The sequence below is a fragment of the Schistocerca gregaria genome, chromosome 2 (assembly GCF_023897955.1).
Source record: "Schistocerca gregaria isolate iqSchGreg1 chromosome 2, iqSchGreg1.2, whole genome shotgun sequence".
NCBI classification, from domain to species: Eukaryota; Metazoa; Arthropoda; class Insecta; order Orthoptera; family Acrididae; genus Schistocerca; species Schistocerca gregaria.
This window is the reverse complement of record NC_064921.1, coordinates 764,465,652-764,482,257: the sequence shown is the minus strand read 5'-3', so window position 1 is coordinate 764,482,257 and position 16,606 is coordinate 764,465,652.

The window sequence follows — 16,606 nt, the reverse complement described above, 5'->3', positions numbered from 1 at the left end:
CAGTGCCATTTTTGGCGAGACAGTGGGTACCCAGTGAAGTAATAATAAATATTAAACAAAGAAATCTACTTATTGTCACATTTAGTAGCTCACTGACCTGTTCGGATGTAGGTGTTAATCACACCAACACTGAACGACTTCGAGCTAGAAATATGTGAACAGTTAAGAAATGTTATCTGGAATACTACTACAGTTGTTTAAGAATGAAAGGGCTTGCTTGAGACAGATGGCAAGATTATCGAATATTTTACAGTACTTTATCCAATGGTTCAGTAAATACAGACACAGTTAGTGCATTTACGTTCAGACTGCAGTCTGTTGTACACGTCACATCAGATGGAATTCAATACAAACACAGTTAGTGCATTTACGTTCAGACTGCAGTCTGTTGCACACGTCACATCAGATGGAATTCACAGTGAGGTAAATTCCAGTTAAAAGATTGGAGCTGCTCCCGTATTTCCAGTCACTGCGCCTTGTATTAGACGACCCGTACTGCATCTCTCCTTCGGTGCATCCTCCTAAGATAAAAACCAACAATTAACTGTTTGTTGCTGATTGCTTGATGGAAATTTATGACGTATGTGATCTACATTTTCTCCTCATGAACTCTGTGACTAGTTACAGTACGAGAGAAAACGGCAGTCTCCTCGTGGTGCATCTTTCCCAATGTTATGCAATGTCGACATTTTTCAAGTTTCTATCATTTGATCCGGCACTATGTATTATGTCCATCATTTATTTCTCCATCCGATAGTTTCGAACACAGTCGATCCATCTCTTGCCAGCATTCTTTTGGAAATGTGGTTCTAATCTCTCCTCATGGCTTGACCACACCACTGGAGGTTTCTCTCTTGGACTTTCACGGAAACCTAAATACTTTTAAAAAGTCCTCTAATTTTCTTATTCATGATCTTCTGCATCCTGATAACTCCGCACACTGCTATCAGGATATTCATCGCAGCTACATGGGACTTCTTGCTCTTGTTTTAGAAGTTGTCCGCGTTTCCCCTCCACGCAGCAATGCTGTCTCCACGATTGTGTTACACTTCTTCCTTTGGCGTTTATGATCGTGTCACACAGGACTCAAGAAATGTTCTGTAGTTCATTTATTCAGCTTGTATCACAGTCGAGATATCTGTTACTTGCCACAGGTGGCCCGACACACTGAAAGCAATCTATTCCCTTCAACCTCTTCTTGTCGTGGCTCTGTCACTTTCTCAGCTCCATTGAGTGGGCACCACTAGGTATTCTACGGTTATAATAAAAAATCGAATCTCACACTGTACTACCACAACAGGTGTCGTTACATTACTAAAAATGAATGCAAAATCAAATATCCATAATACATGACATCTCTCTCTCTCTCTCTCTCTCTCTCTCTCTCTCTTTCTTCTCAGCGATCACCTGACATATAATATTGTAAAATTAAATCAATCTTTATCCAACTAATTAATCGCTGCTCCGACAAGTGCACGCCTGTAAAAACAATATGGGTCGATACATGGTTGGTCATGGGTCTCCCCCACCACATCGGGCGGTTCGCATAGGGCTTCGGGCGACGGTTACAGGGAGTTATTCGGAAGACAAGTAAGCGACCAGACGTTCCTTCAGAACGTCTGCGTCGAACGAAGGACAAAACGGTATTTGAATGTGTTAATAACTTTTAATCTCAACAATTGCTTCTTCTGGCTATTTTGAATTACCATTTAGGTTCTGGTTACAATTTTCGTTCAGTTAATCAGTGGCGTAATAAGATGATTTACATTAGTCGCGACCACGCGGTCCCTAGATTCAAATCGTAGCCTAAGACTTAACAATTTCGGTTTCGCATATTATTTTATTTGTGGTGGACTTTTAAATTATCAGTAAAATTGTATCGAGCTTACATTTGGCAAAGAATGCATCGATTTGATTCGAAGCGTTACACGCAAAGGTATGCAGCCACCCCAAATCCTGCTCGTTGCCAACCACGAGGTACATACAACAATTCTTACAAAATTGCTATCAACATTTCGGAATGTGGATTTAGTGTTTGTGTTTCGAAACTGAGCAGTGACCACATGCTCTCCAGATCTTCCCCATCCCACAGGACTCGCCAGATTAAGGCGAACGCGAGGCCATAGCTTCGTTTATATAAATGGATCAAGAATGTTTTGTCTATCTATTAAATACAAAAGACTACTGTTATCATGCGAAATCTTAGCCAAAATAAATATTTCATTATTTGAAGCTATTACCGAGCTCGTTTAATTTATCCCTTTTCAATGCGTCTGAAAATAGAGTCACATTTGTTTCATTGATGCTTATGCTATTAAAATACATAGTTCTTGGCACAAGTGTAGCTGACGGGTTGTAGTTTTCTCTGACTGCCCCATAATAATTCATTGCGTTATCCGTTGCGACCTTTTCAAACTTAATCTGTGAAGGGATTGTTCCATAAAATTTACATGGGCCTAAACTTCTTTTCAAACAACGGACAAAGTTATTCAGGGAACCTTACGTTACGTTACAACACAATCAAGCTAAACCGGAGAAGTAAATTGTTGTTTCCACAAAACATATTTTTAATTTTTTACCAAGTTTATCAAACCGTCCTCGTATGGAGTTCTTCGCTTGGTACATGAGTCGATATGAGTTATACTGAGAACTGTATAGACGTTTTCATCAAACAAATAACAGAATGATTAGCTTTGAACTCAGCGTGGAAGTGGGCTGAGCGAGGTCAGACGGTATGTTTGAAAAGTGGGGCACACTAAGATACTTCAGTAACTGCACCTTTGCAACATAAACTTTAGATACGGTTTGATACTGTTGGTTCTACACACTGAGCTACTTTTTTTTAGTACTAATCTTCGAAAATACGTTTCTAGAACTAAAGCTAAATTTAATGACTTCAGTCAGGACAATATTGTATCATGCGATTGGAAATAGAGAGAACCTTAAGAGGAGCTGCAGTAAGAAACTTTGTTTTACAAACTAATTAAAGAATATATTCTGAATCAGTTTACATTATTAACAACAAAATTAAATCGCATTTATTGGTGCTGCGGAATATAAATTCTTCATGTCACGTTCCCATTATTACTCACGGTCGTTGCGTCAAAACGCCTGTGATCCAAGCGAGTATGAATACCAACATTGCTGTAAGTTTCCACAGTAGGTGCCGTGCCTGAGCCTTGAAAAATAGTTTCGAGTTACACAGAACATTCGATTCCGCCAGTCACGGCCTTGCCATTCGCGCGTGTCTTCAACAGAAAAAGCAAATAACAATATACTCAACTATGACTCGCCACAAATCTGGGCATTCTGTTACGCGCTTGATGAAAAACGTCTATACACTGTTCTTCAGAATTCGTTATCGACTCATGTACCCCACCGTACAAAGCCCTAAGAGGACATATTAATAAGTTCTTTAAAGAATTTAAAAAATAAATTGAATTTACTTCTCTTCTTTAGGTTGATCCTACGAGATTCGATTTTATAGAATCTGAGAAATGAAACTTGATTAAGATTCGGTTTAGTATTAGTTTATGTAATTCGTAATCTCTTTCTCTGACTATTTTTCTCTTACAGCTATTTATGTAACATTAGAAAGCATAAAAAAGTCATGTAGAGGTCAAATATTGGGATTTACGCGTATGAGAACATTGTACGAGCCCATATCATCCGTTTTTGCCACCACAGCTGCTAATGTATGAGCAGCTGGACTGCCCAGGTGCTAGGGTGTTGTTTAGTGCCCTAATCATAGTCGTTTCTGCTTCAGTTCACCCCGGAAGAGGTCCATCAACGTTGTATAAAAAGAATCAAACATCATGATATCTTGTGTGCAGTGAAAGACAGTGAGTATGTATATTTCGTCGAGAGTACATCTTGGTCTCATTTACATTTATGCATATTCACTTTTTTCATTCTATTGTTTTGACTGCAGTTACGGACCAATGAGTAATGGTTGATTTGCGTTCTGTATAGTCACGAAATGCCATGTTTCCACACAACATTAAAGAATGTCTTTTCCACAGCTTTCAGGACCTTGTGTGCAAGCTGAAAAGTTCCGCCTATGACCTCAGAAACCTTTGATTTTGTTGTACCCGTGTTATACAAAACATTAAAGATAAAACTTCGATCAGGTTTCCGGAACGTCTCAATTCCGCAGTACTCGAAGCTCAACGATAGTGGGAACAAAAGGACATACCATTTTGTTTACCGACCTAAATGCCGCATTGCACACCACTATGAAAATCATGTTATGTTATCATGTGGACTTAAGACTAGGGAGAACTTTGGAACCCAGCGAACCAATGTACAATGTGACAAAATAACGAGGGAAGGAAGGACGTTAGGGTTTAACGTCCCGTCGACATTGAGGCCATTAGGGAAAGAGACCTAGCTTGAAAGGTTCCAAGTATGGGGAAGGAAATCGGACGTGTCCTGTCAAAGGAACCATCCCTGCATTTGCCTGGAACGATTTCGGGAAATCACGGAATACCCAAATAGTGATGCCCAGATGCGGATGACGATAATGAAGAGAACTCCAAAATCTTTTCTTCCGTTGCCGACTGCGTTATGATGATAGAAACGTGTTCCACAAGTGGGGTTCAGTCATTCGCCTCCACGTCCAACGTGTTCCAAGACGCTACAATTCCATAAATTTGTGTCACTGTTACTACTATTAATTTTAGATCATCAGTGAAAATTTGCCAGTCGCCTTGGATCAGTGGTAACACCGATTCCCGTCAGATTACCGAAGTTAAGCGCTGTTGGTCGTGGCTAGCATCTGGATGGATGACCGTCCCGGCCTGTTGAGTGCTGCTGGCAAGAATGTGCACTCAGCCCTTGTGTGAACAATTGAGCGTCTACTTGAGAGAGAATTAGTGGCTCTGGTCAAGAAAACTGACAACGGCCGGGAGAGCGGTGTGCTGACTACATGCACCTCCATATCCGCATTCAATGACGCATATCGGCTGAGGATGACACGGCGGTCGGTCAGTACCGTTAGGCCTTTCGAGGCCTGTTAGGACGGAGAGATAGAGAATCTAAATTACTGGTTTACTTATATCGAAACAGCAAATGTAGAACAATAACAGGAACATTCGGTGTTAAGGTCTAGTCCACAGTGACTAATAAAGACGGAGTGCAAGACTGGACAAGTCATGTAGAAGTGCGATGTGACACGTAAACCTGAATGACCGAAATTGGGATATAAACTCCGCCGTTACAGAATACGAGTCCAGTCTCATAACGAGTGTGCTACCTCACTCACCAATAACAGTGCACAAACTTCAGGCAACAGTAACAATTATAAAACGCGAAACTTGAATATTTCCAGCACTGTAAATTATTTTAGGGTATGAATTAACATTATCGGTAACTGAAATTTAGATATAAATCCAACCAAATACGGGAACATCTTAACTTCTGAAGAAAAGAAAAAGAAAACTGTGGAACAGATGCAAAATATGTGCGCAACAGCAAACCAAAAGACAAATGATTCAGTATGTAAAACGTTGAAAGGTTGCCGGGAAGTCTTACAGAGTGAGAGCACCACGGATGTTGTACACAAGTACTAATCTCTCCTTAGGGACGGAAGATCAGTGATAGTGGAAGCATCAAGAAATGGAACAAGCAGCAGTAATGAAGTCTGCAAACAGCTCTAGCTAACGGCCACTTTGTATCCGAGATATTCATGGAATGACGCCGGTGACATTTCACGTAATGTCAAGGCCACTTTGGATAGTGGAGACATATTTGCATACTCGCAACATTAGGAGTAACAATCACTATATTCCTGCAATGCTTTCCGTTCTATCCTCCAAATCGCACATGTTTCATGCATGAGATGACGCATGATAAAGATTTTGCTCCGATGATAGACGGTTTTGAAGCGTGAAACAGAATTCATACGATATTAAACTTCGTATTCCCCTTGACAGCTCTTCAAAAATGAACAGTCAATTGTTTGTACCAGCCTTTGCAGCAGAGGTCACTAATTTATGGCTATGGGAAGCCGTGCTCGACTCGAAGATACCCACACTGATTTTCGGAGGAATTTTGCATTGCTACTTTTTACCATCAAGGAGACTAGAAGTCTAGGCATACAGTTTATGGTCACCAACCTTTGTGTCAAAGTCAGGGGTTAAATTGCGAACCACTTCGCAAGGTCTCATCGAGTGAGGTCAGCTGATAAGGGTTGATGGTAATCTGTGTGCAGGTTGGGGACGTACAATTCGGAGGCCCCCTTAGTGCTAAGCGAAATGAGAAGACTTTTTGCCACTACCAGACTTCACACCTCCATTTACTCTCATCACAATAAACGCATAGTCTCATGACAGTAACCCCACTGTGCACAGCAAGTGGTTTAACAACCCATAGGGCTTTTTCCAACCAGTAATGCCACACACATACACAAACACACACACATTTTTTTGTATTTGCGCATGCAGAAGGAGGCAACTAAGACATGCTAATCCAAATACATCAGAATGCATAAATATATGGAGGCGCGAGTTTCGCCAGGTTTGGTTGATAACGGGAATTTTCTGATGTTCACAAGTAATTTTTATCGTTTATAGTCGCCGAATTGCGACACCGACTTCGTTTTTTTTAATATCATGCAGCAATATATTCTTTTCTATGGCATTTGTAAGAAGCTTCTAAGAGAGCGTCAACGACATAGCACGTATGGGATTCGATCAAATAACATCAAGATAAAAATGCCGCAAATAACTGTCCTGTCATCAGGAAAAGAGATTCCATAAACGTCTGCCTTGTTACACTAAATGAAAGTAAGTACGTAAATCAGGTACAACTCGTGTACCTATTATTACGGCTGTCATGCCTTCGGGAGTCGTAGTCGGTGTTTGCTGATAGATTTGGCGTTTTAGTTTTCGCCAAAGATAAAAGTATAAAAGTGTTAAGTTTAGTGAGTGTCCAGACCATTTTGAGTTTCCCGAACAACCGTTTCATTGCTCTCCAAGTGTTCTCTTAAGGGGCGACGTTGATGAAAAACACACACTATTTCAAAAATGAACCAAATCCACGGTTCTGGTGATATAGCAATGAAATTTTGAACCCCGCTTTACACAAAAATAACACATTTACATTTAAAATCCTTTGATTTTATATATATATATATATATATATATATATATATATATATATATATATATATATATATATATATATATAAAACCTTTTTTAATGAAATTTGAAATTTTATTATCAAATAATAATGTATGTTGCTTTTTCTCAGGAAGTATTCAAGAGATTACTACAAAAATTTCTGTGTTTCATCTCTTTTTATGTTGCAAGCTTCTCTCATGAAGTTTTTGGAATAGGTCAAATAGGAGAATTTTCATAATTTTTTAAATTATAATTCCACACGTATAGTTTTAAATTCATGCAAAATTAAAAGTACTTTGCCCCATATCTCAGCTTTCAAAATTTTCTCTTCAGACTACGTTTATTAGGTTTACAGAAATATGTGTACAAAATTTCTTAATTCTAGCATTCATAGAATCTTAGGAAAAGGTACATAAACTTTAAAAAACGAACTTTTAAGGAAACGCAATTTAAAGTTTTCCCTCACTTTTTTCCTTATGTCACTTCTTCAGAAGTCACCATATTTGTACTCTGGATCGTCTTTCCCTTCAAGACTTTGTAAGGTGTCAGGCAAATCTAACACCTTCCATGAAAACCCTGACATGATCAGCAAATCCAGTAGTATGTCACATAGCTCCGAATAAATCGTGACATTAAACTAACCAAAGTAATACGAGTAACGAGTGAGCAAATGGAACACCACAGACTAACACAAGAATGCCTAAATGGATGTCATACCTTCCCACCGTGAGACAGACGCAGTTCCGAGGGGAGAAACGAGAACAGAAGCCGAGAGCAGAACCGTGTTAAGCTAGAAAGCCCTACGATAAGGGACGGACTGGACACCCACGTCGTCAGCTAACCACTAGGACAATGCCAGCTGTAAGTTTTAGCGTAAGACTTTTCCACGTCTCTGTTACGTTAGGACCACCCCCCAGCCCATGTTAAAAGATAGAGCCATCCCGAAGAACAGTATAGATCTTATGATAACACTAAAAGGACCACACCAGTTGCAAGTTTTAGCGTGCGACTTTTTCGCGTCTCTGTTACTTTGCAAACTTTAAAAACATTGCCCCACCACGAAAAGTATAACGTTTCTCATTGGATAGACAGAATTTTTGTAGGCGGAGCTTAAGGTTAACATTGAAACCCTGATTGGTCAGATGAAAACTCAGCCAGATAGTTTTTTTTTAAACCAACTTCAGTAAATGGTAGTGAGGAGAAGTTAGGAGAGGTGAGTTAGTTCCGAGACGGCGAGCTGGATGGCTGCTGCGCCTGCTGCTGCCCCCCTGAAGCTGCCTAACCAACGACAAGGTAATGAACGCACGCGATGCTGCATAACAGCGCATAAAGCTTCACTCAGAACTGCGGAAGTCTCATCTGTTATACCCCCTTTTTTGCATAATACTAGTGTGGATCGTCAATTAAAGCTCATGGTGTTCACATTTGCCACTTGAAGAAAAAATATGAAACGCGACGATTCTTCTGGTATATAGTTATTGAGAAGCCACATCAGCCACTGTAATTTACGACAAGTTAGGTAAGTAATTAAAGATAATTGAGGGTCACTGTAGACCATTTTGATAGTTTTCTCCTTTGTGAAACTTAATTTAAGCCTAGATTATAGATGTGATATGGCATAGATCATTCTTCGATTCATTTGTAGAACTTGGAAACCCATTCAGGGAACATTCGTTCACATTTTGTTGAAAGCACTTGGTTTTTACCATCCTGTATTAAAACATTATCTTTTATCAATAGTGCAATTAATAAACAATTCTTTGTGAGTAGAATAAATTTTCCAATGGTAGACTTAACTGCTTTTTCGACGTAATTTTACCAGCTAACTAAAAATAGGAAAGCCTTGAACCCCTTCCACTGAATTTAGTTAGTATTAAGATTCTTTTACAGGGAGTGCAGAGGAGCTGACGCTGAAATCATTAAGTATTTGGTTATATCATCGCTAGTCTCACTGAACTCTTCTGAATTCTACATGTCATGTGTGGTCTGGCGTCTCCTTACCAGCAACAGGTCCCAGGTTCAAATTAGTCAATTCCCTGAAAAACACGCTCAGAGCGTCGTTGCGCGAAAGTGGTAGGGAGACACGATGTAGAACAAACAGACACCACCATGAATGTTTAGACATGTTCCAAAACACATAACCACGAATGTTAGAGCTTCTCTTCTGGTTTCTTGTTGTCTGTCTTCTTTCCTTTATCAGGCCTTCAATTGACTTTTCAGCTGCAGAGACGCGGTGTATATTTTTCTGAGGATGTCTTGAGTAAAATTTCCTATCTTGAAGCCCATTCTTTCTAATACCTTCATCCTCCCGACGATCCCATCATTAAATAATAACTGCATCATAAGTTGCAATTGTGACAACTGTAGCAGATGCACATGTGATTTTAGGGTATCGTTTCCATATGAGTAAATTTAGAGAATCGTTTATATGATACGGAACAGAGTCAAATATGATCTATAAAACGGAAGAGCATGTATCACGTCCTTCTAGATGTATCCCGCACACGCTTGGTTGAAAGTAATACACAGACTCGTTGTTCACTGAGCTGGTATTGAAGTGCTGCTTCAAAACGTGGGTGTGGGAGGGAGGCCGCGCCACACTTTTAATTTATTTTTAGGCACTTCGAATGCGATTTCAACATTGAAACTTTGGGACCTCAATTGTGCATGAGTTACACAAACAAATAAAAATAAATCGAAAATTCTCATTTTTGGTCAATTTCATCAACGTCCCCCCTTAAGAGGATATGTCATTGTATGTGTAGCATGGAAGGGACATCAGCCATGATAGTACAGCACTAATTGCCTTACGTCCAGCGGGACGTCTTCCAACAACTGCGGCATCAGCGTACCTCAGGAACTCGGTATACTTGTGTGTATTTACACTAATCACCCAAACATTATGACCACCGACCTACTATCGATATAACCCTGTCCAGGCGACATCAGAGTCACCTGACGAGGAGTGACTTCTAGTCAAATACACCCATGTGCATGTAGTATTAGATAGCGTGCTGTCCTTGTGTAGAATAGGGAAGAAGTTTCACCGAGTTTGACCGAGGGCAGAGTGTGATCGCCCAGACGCTCGGCACAAGCATTTCGGAAACTGCACGACTGGCCGGGTGTCCAAGCACTGCTATGATGGGTTTCTTCAACACGTGGCGATTCCAGGGTAGAGCCACATCCAGACGTCGTTGGGTTGGGTGGTCACCCCTCATTACAGACGTTGAACGTCGTAAGCTGGGCAGACGGTAAAACAGGACAGACGGCGAACTATGATGGAACTAACATCAGACTTTAATGCTGGGCAGAGCACAAGCCTGTCTAAAAACATCGTGGACCGAACTCTCCGAACGATGGGCCTGCGCAGACGACGACCCATGTCAATGTTAACACAACGACATGGGCAACTACGACTGAAATGGGCACGTGACCATCGGCACTAGACGTTGGCGCAGTGGCAGAGCGTTGCACGGTCTAATGGATCCCGATAGCTCCGTCAGCATGCTGCTGGGAGGACGCGAATCCGTCGCCTTCCAGGGAAACAGCTCCTTGACACTTGTACTGAAGCACAGAGACAAGTTGGCAGGGTCTCCATTATGCTCTGGGGAACATTCACGTGGACATCCAACGGTCCAGTGGAGCTCGTACAAGACACCGTGACGGCCGAGGTGTATCGTACAATGGTTGCAGACCACGTACGCCCCTTCACGACTATCATGTTACCCGACGGTAATGGCAATTTTCGACACGATAATGCCCCATTTCACAAGGCCAGAAGCGTAATGGAGTGGTTGAGGAAAACAGTGACGAGTTCCAGTTAAGACTTTTATCCATTGTGGATCTGCCCCTCCCCCCCCCCCCCCCAACTTGTAAGATGTCAACTAGATCGAACACATCTGGGAAGTGATTGAACGTGGCGTCAGAGCTCCCCGAAATTTACGGGAATTGACCTGTGTTTGCTGCCAGCTCCCTCCAGTGATCTATCAAGGCTTCATTTCTTCCATGTCAAGACGCTTCATTGCTTCAATGCCAGAGGTGGGCATACCAGCTTTTAGGTAAGTGGTCATAATGTTCTGGCTGATCAGTGAAGATTCTCATCTATAAAACACGGACCATGATGCGATCTCGATGAACATGCATCAAACATTGATAGTTCAAGACCGATGTTTTTTAGACTTTTTTGAGTCATCGTGAATTTCCTAATGACGATTACTGCTTATTACGAAGATTAACTTGCCCATAGTCTCTAAGCGATGTTTCTTACTTAAATAAAATTTTGGATAGATATACAGCAACACTTTGCATTTTCCGAAGAAAAATTCGGAGAACTTTCACTAATTGTGAAAGTCATTGCCTTTAAGCTCAGATGTAGCGAAATGTGAAGACGACGAAAACCGATGCAATGTAGTGTTCGCAGACCATTCATTTGGTTGATCTCTCTCGTGCATCCGTATGCCTCTTAGTGACATTTACTATGTGTGTTTAAACTACCAAAATGTTAGTTTCATTTGTTTCATCAGTCGCTCTTCTTTTTTTGTGAAGTATTCTATACTGCACACTTATAGATTTTAGAACTTTTGTTTATAACGTCTGCAAAAACAAATCGTGAGTACCTGGCATGCTGGCGACATTCGCCATAAACGATACTCATCTTCTTTTATTGTTACATACATTATGAATGTGTCAATAGTTTTACGAGAAAGTTATCTCATTGCTACAACAGCAGAACACAACACAAGAGCTCAGGTAAACACAAGAAACATACCTGAGTTACGTTCTTGGTGACATTTGGTGTACAGTGGTCGGAGAGAAGACATCTCTGCGTGAAATCAGCATAGCTGTTGGGAACCTGTAAAGCGTCAACGACGCCAACCAAATATTTTAATTCAGTTATTTATTCACTATCTTTACAAGACGTCATTCATCTATAACATTCTCGATTGTTGCTAATTTAGCTGCGTGTTAGATTCTAGGTGATGTCCGTCGAGTCAGTTCAGCGTTGTCGCACCCAGGAGGTGTAGTCAGCGACTGTGGTGGCGCGGCGGCTGCCGGCAAGAGGGCGAAGTTGCTCTCGCGCCGGCTGCAGAGTTCACTGGGTCCCACTCCGAATTCTACTATGACCCTTTATGACCCATCCACAATGTACTTGGTGTCGGTAGTCGTGTGGTCAGCTGATCTCCCTACCCCCTGGCAGGTTTCAGCAGCCGCAAGCGCCTGAGTGTTGAGCAGGGACGTGGGCCCGAACAGGCCCTGCTGCTGGCTTCCGCGTTGAAGTCCGGTACTAGCAACACTCAGCGATGTGGTATTGTCGGAAGACAGTGAGTTTCTCCCATTGTAGATGTTATGCGGCGAGAAGCATAAGGTTTATCAGGGAAAGGCCATCGCCTTGAGTACGTCTTCGCCTAGTTCATAGACTGTGCTACAGCATCTAAGACATAGTAGCGTAATCGTGGGATCTAGTGCTATTACTATGAACGCCATCGATTCCAGTAATCAACTCATGGCTCGAGCTGGAGAGCTGGAGTATTGAAAGAGAACTAGCGGGAGGCTATGACGCTCATTATGTGCTGTTATGAAAAAGATGCAGCTTCTTGCAACTTGCGTTACGAGCTAACTGATATGCTCATCTCATTTCCTTTGGTTTTGCGTCTTCTTTTCTACTGGATGCTTATTCCTTACTCAGCAGAGAGTGTCATTGCCCTCACTGACACGACTTGAATTATCCTGAGACAATGTAAGATATAACAATTTTTTCCTAATTTCTATCTCTTACTGTTCTGACGTAACACATCCCTCATCTTAAAAAAATCTTCCCAGATTTTCCTTGTCTTTCATTTAGTAATCCACTAAATTACAGGCCCATATCGTTAAGGTCGATATGCAGCAGGATTTTAGAACATATATTGTGTTCGCACATTATGAATTACCTTGAAGAAAACGGTCTATTGACACACAGTCAACATGACTTTAGAAAACATAGTTCCTGTGAAACACGACTAGCTCTTTACTCACATGAAGTGTTGAGTGCTATTAAAAAGGGATTTCAGATCGATTCCGTATTTCTGGATCTCCGGAAGGCTTTTGACAGTGTACCACACAAATTGTGTGCTTATGGAACATCGTCTCAGTTATGTGACTGGATTTGTGATTTCCTGTCGGAGAGGTCACAGTTCGTAGTAATTGACAGAAAGTCATAGAGTAAAACAGAAGTCATTTCTGGCGTTCCCCAAGGCAGTGTTATAGGCCCTTTGCTGTTCCTTATCTATATAAACGATGTGGGAGACAATATGAGCAGCCGTCTTCTGTTGTTTGCAGATGACGCTGTCGTTTATCGACTAATAAAGTTATCAGAAGATCAAAACAAACTGCAAAACGATTTAGAAGAAATATCGGAATGGTGCGAAAAATAGCAGTTGACCCTAAATAACGAAAAGTGTGAGATCATCCACATGAGTGCTTAAAGGACCTCGTTAAACTTCGGTTACACGATAAATCAGTCCAATCTAAAAGCAGTAAATTCAACTAAATACCTAGGTATTACAATTACGAACAACTTAAATTGGGAAGAACACATAGAAAATGTTGTGGGGAGGCTAACCAATGACTGCGTTTTATTGGCAGGACACTTATAAAATGTAACAGACATACTAAGGAGACCGCCTACACTACGCTTGTCCGTCCTCTTCTAGAATACTGCTGCTCGGTGTGGGATCTTCACCAGATAGGACTGACGGAGTACATCGAAAAAGTTCAAAGAAAGACAGCATCTTTTGTATTATCACGAAATATGGGAGAGAGTTTCATAGAAATGATACGGGATTTGGGCTGGAAACCATTAAAAGAAATGCGTTTTACGTTGTGACGGAATCTTCTCACAAAATTCCAATCACCAACTTTCTCCTCCCATTGCAAAAATATTTTGCTGACACCGACCTACATAGGAAGGAATGACCACCATGATAAAATAAGGGAAGTCAGAGCTCGTACGAAAAGATATAGGTGTTCATTCTCTCCACGCACTATACGAGATTGAAATGATGGAGAATTGTCAAGGTGGTTCGATGAACCCTCTGCCATGCACTTAAGTGTGTTTGGCAGAGTATCCATGTAGATAGATGTACCACTAATTAATCTACATCTCCCTTGCATTAAAGAAAAGGTACTCTACAGCTGTTTTCTGGGTTGTTTCTCAACCTATGTCTCGAATCTTAGTTAGCATAATTAACGTAATCTGTCATTCTGTGAGGCTTCAATACACTATTTACACTTTCCATTTATATTACTTGTTGCTAGTTGGTGTCCGCTCCATAGTTATCTAATGGATGGCGACCTCTTTTAAATGTGATATCTTACACTTTACACAAAAGTAGGTTGCACAAGTAAACATCTGAAACAAGATTATGCTCGTCATTGGTGCACTGAAAATAACTGAATTTTGTCTGCGTTTCTAGCGGTATTGTATCACATGTTCCATTATGCTTGACTGAAATTTGTCCTTTTCCTGAAGTCAATAATTCGTCTAAGGATTCTAGCGAAAGTTGAATCTAAGGTATCGTCAGTAAGGGTTAATTCCATTAATTAACAATTGTCTGCCTTCTAGTTTCACTATCCCTGTTGGTTTGCCGTTTATATAGCAAGTAATATTTACTGTTTCAGGAGTAAATATGGAGTAAATCCAGTCATATCCAATTTTCTGGAATTTTGTTTGAGGAATTAAAACTTTTTTCTTGCCCTCTACTGCTTCAGTTTCCCTAAGAACAACTGCATTTCAGATGACTGGTTGCTAATTTGTATCGCCTTTGTTGGACAAATAATATTTTCTCTGGTCCACTCATTCAAATGTCCTACAGACATAATGACATGAGCATCTATCCGTCTGAAACTGTTAATACTTCGTGGGCTTGTATCTGCATCCATTTTCCGATTGTATTTCATTTAATGGGCTGTGGATGTAAAGTGTAACACTGGTACTGCACTTCACACCTACTTTTAGAATTTGTATTTTAATGTGCTATTTGGATTGCTCAGTATAAAGGTACGTTCTTACAGTTAATAGGTACGACATGTTCTGTCTCTCTAGAGCGTCTCTTTGTGCTTTCTGTAATACTGTCAAAATTTGCTGTGGATTTAATAACATTGCACTCAATTGTCCATTAGGAATGTGATGGACTACTTCGTTCACAGTTTCGACCTCAACCCCTTGCATCTACTAATATGTCTGCTAAGGTTCGTAACAATGTAGTGTTACCACTTTTTCATCTAGTTTGCCTAGCTGGGTTTGTATTTTCTTTAAATCACTATTTCAGACATTTCTGGTGCTCTACGCCAGGGCCGGCGCAAGCCCAAGTGCCGCCCCGTGCGAGCTGCTAAGTTGCCGCCCCCCCCCCCCCCTCCCTGATTTTTATTACGAAACGTTTGGGGAATTTTGTTTAACAAAATCTGTAGGAAATGTCAGCAATCAATCGCAATTTTTGTTTTTACTTTTCAGATCTACCTAGGTTTCAGCCACTGAGTGGCCAGTGATAAAGCTTTTAATATGTGCTTACATCTAGTGTGCGAGTAGCATTGTCAAACAAAAGTGCCGGTCAGAGTTTAATTGTTGTTCATGCAGGCGGAGACAGGTGTTTCATGGCTCAAAAACCAAAACGTCCGACTATCACTCCGAAACGGATAGCGTCGAAACCCAACTTATGCCATGCTTATTAGCAATGTCTTTATCCCTTGTAATTACTCGTAACCGTATTTACCCATTCGGAATACTTCTAGCCATTGTAGGTGTTGGACATGTTTGACTCTAGTAATGTTGAACAATTTTTTTTCCATAATGCGGGAAGAATAAAACACTCGGAAACTGCCATTGAAGGGCGTAGCAAAATTGCTTCAGGCTTAACTTGTAACCGCAGTACAGAACATTGCATTCGAATTTCGAAATTAGATTTCGTCTTTTGGAAAATTAGTTAAGAGTAAACGCACGGCGCCTAACATGCGGTCAGCGCTCCACTCATCAGAATACTGGAGTTTACCCCAGACTGCTTCCTCCTCTCTGTTCCTCCGGCGTAAACACGACGGTGCTGCCACAGTGGCGAGGAAGAAATTAGTCCTCCTCCCTCTCTTGTTCAACAGGGGCGGCCCGCAGGTACTCGAGGCGCCATGCCACAGTTCCCGAAGGCGCTCCCTCCCAGGTTTGATTTCGAATCCCCTCTTGAGCATGAATGTTTAGTTTGCCCGCCCCTCGGAAAGTGCCACAACGTGCGGCCGCACGTTTCGCACGTCCCTTGCGCCGGCCCTTTTCTACGCATATTGTTCTAATTATGTCATTAACTTCCGTACTGTTTTGGTAGGTTGAGCATTCCTTGCTCCATTTTTCCTATACGTGATGTTTGCCAATCCACTATTACTTTTGTGCCTTCCACTAACTCTTGTACATTTGCAAGTGTGCTATTTAAAATTCTTAATATCTTCATATTCCGCTGTTCCAGAC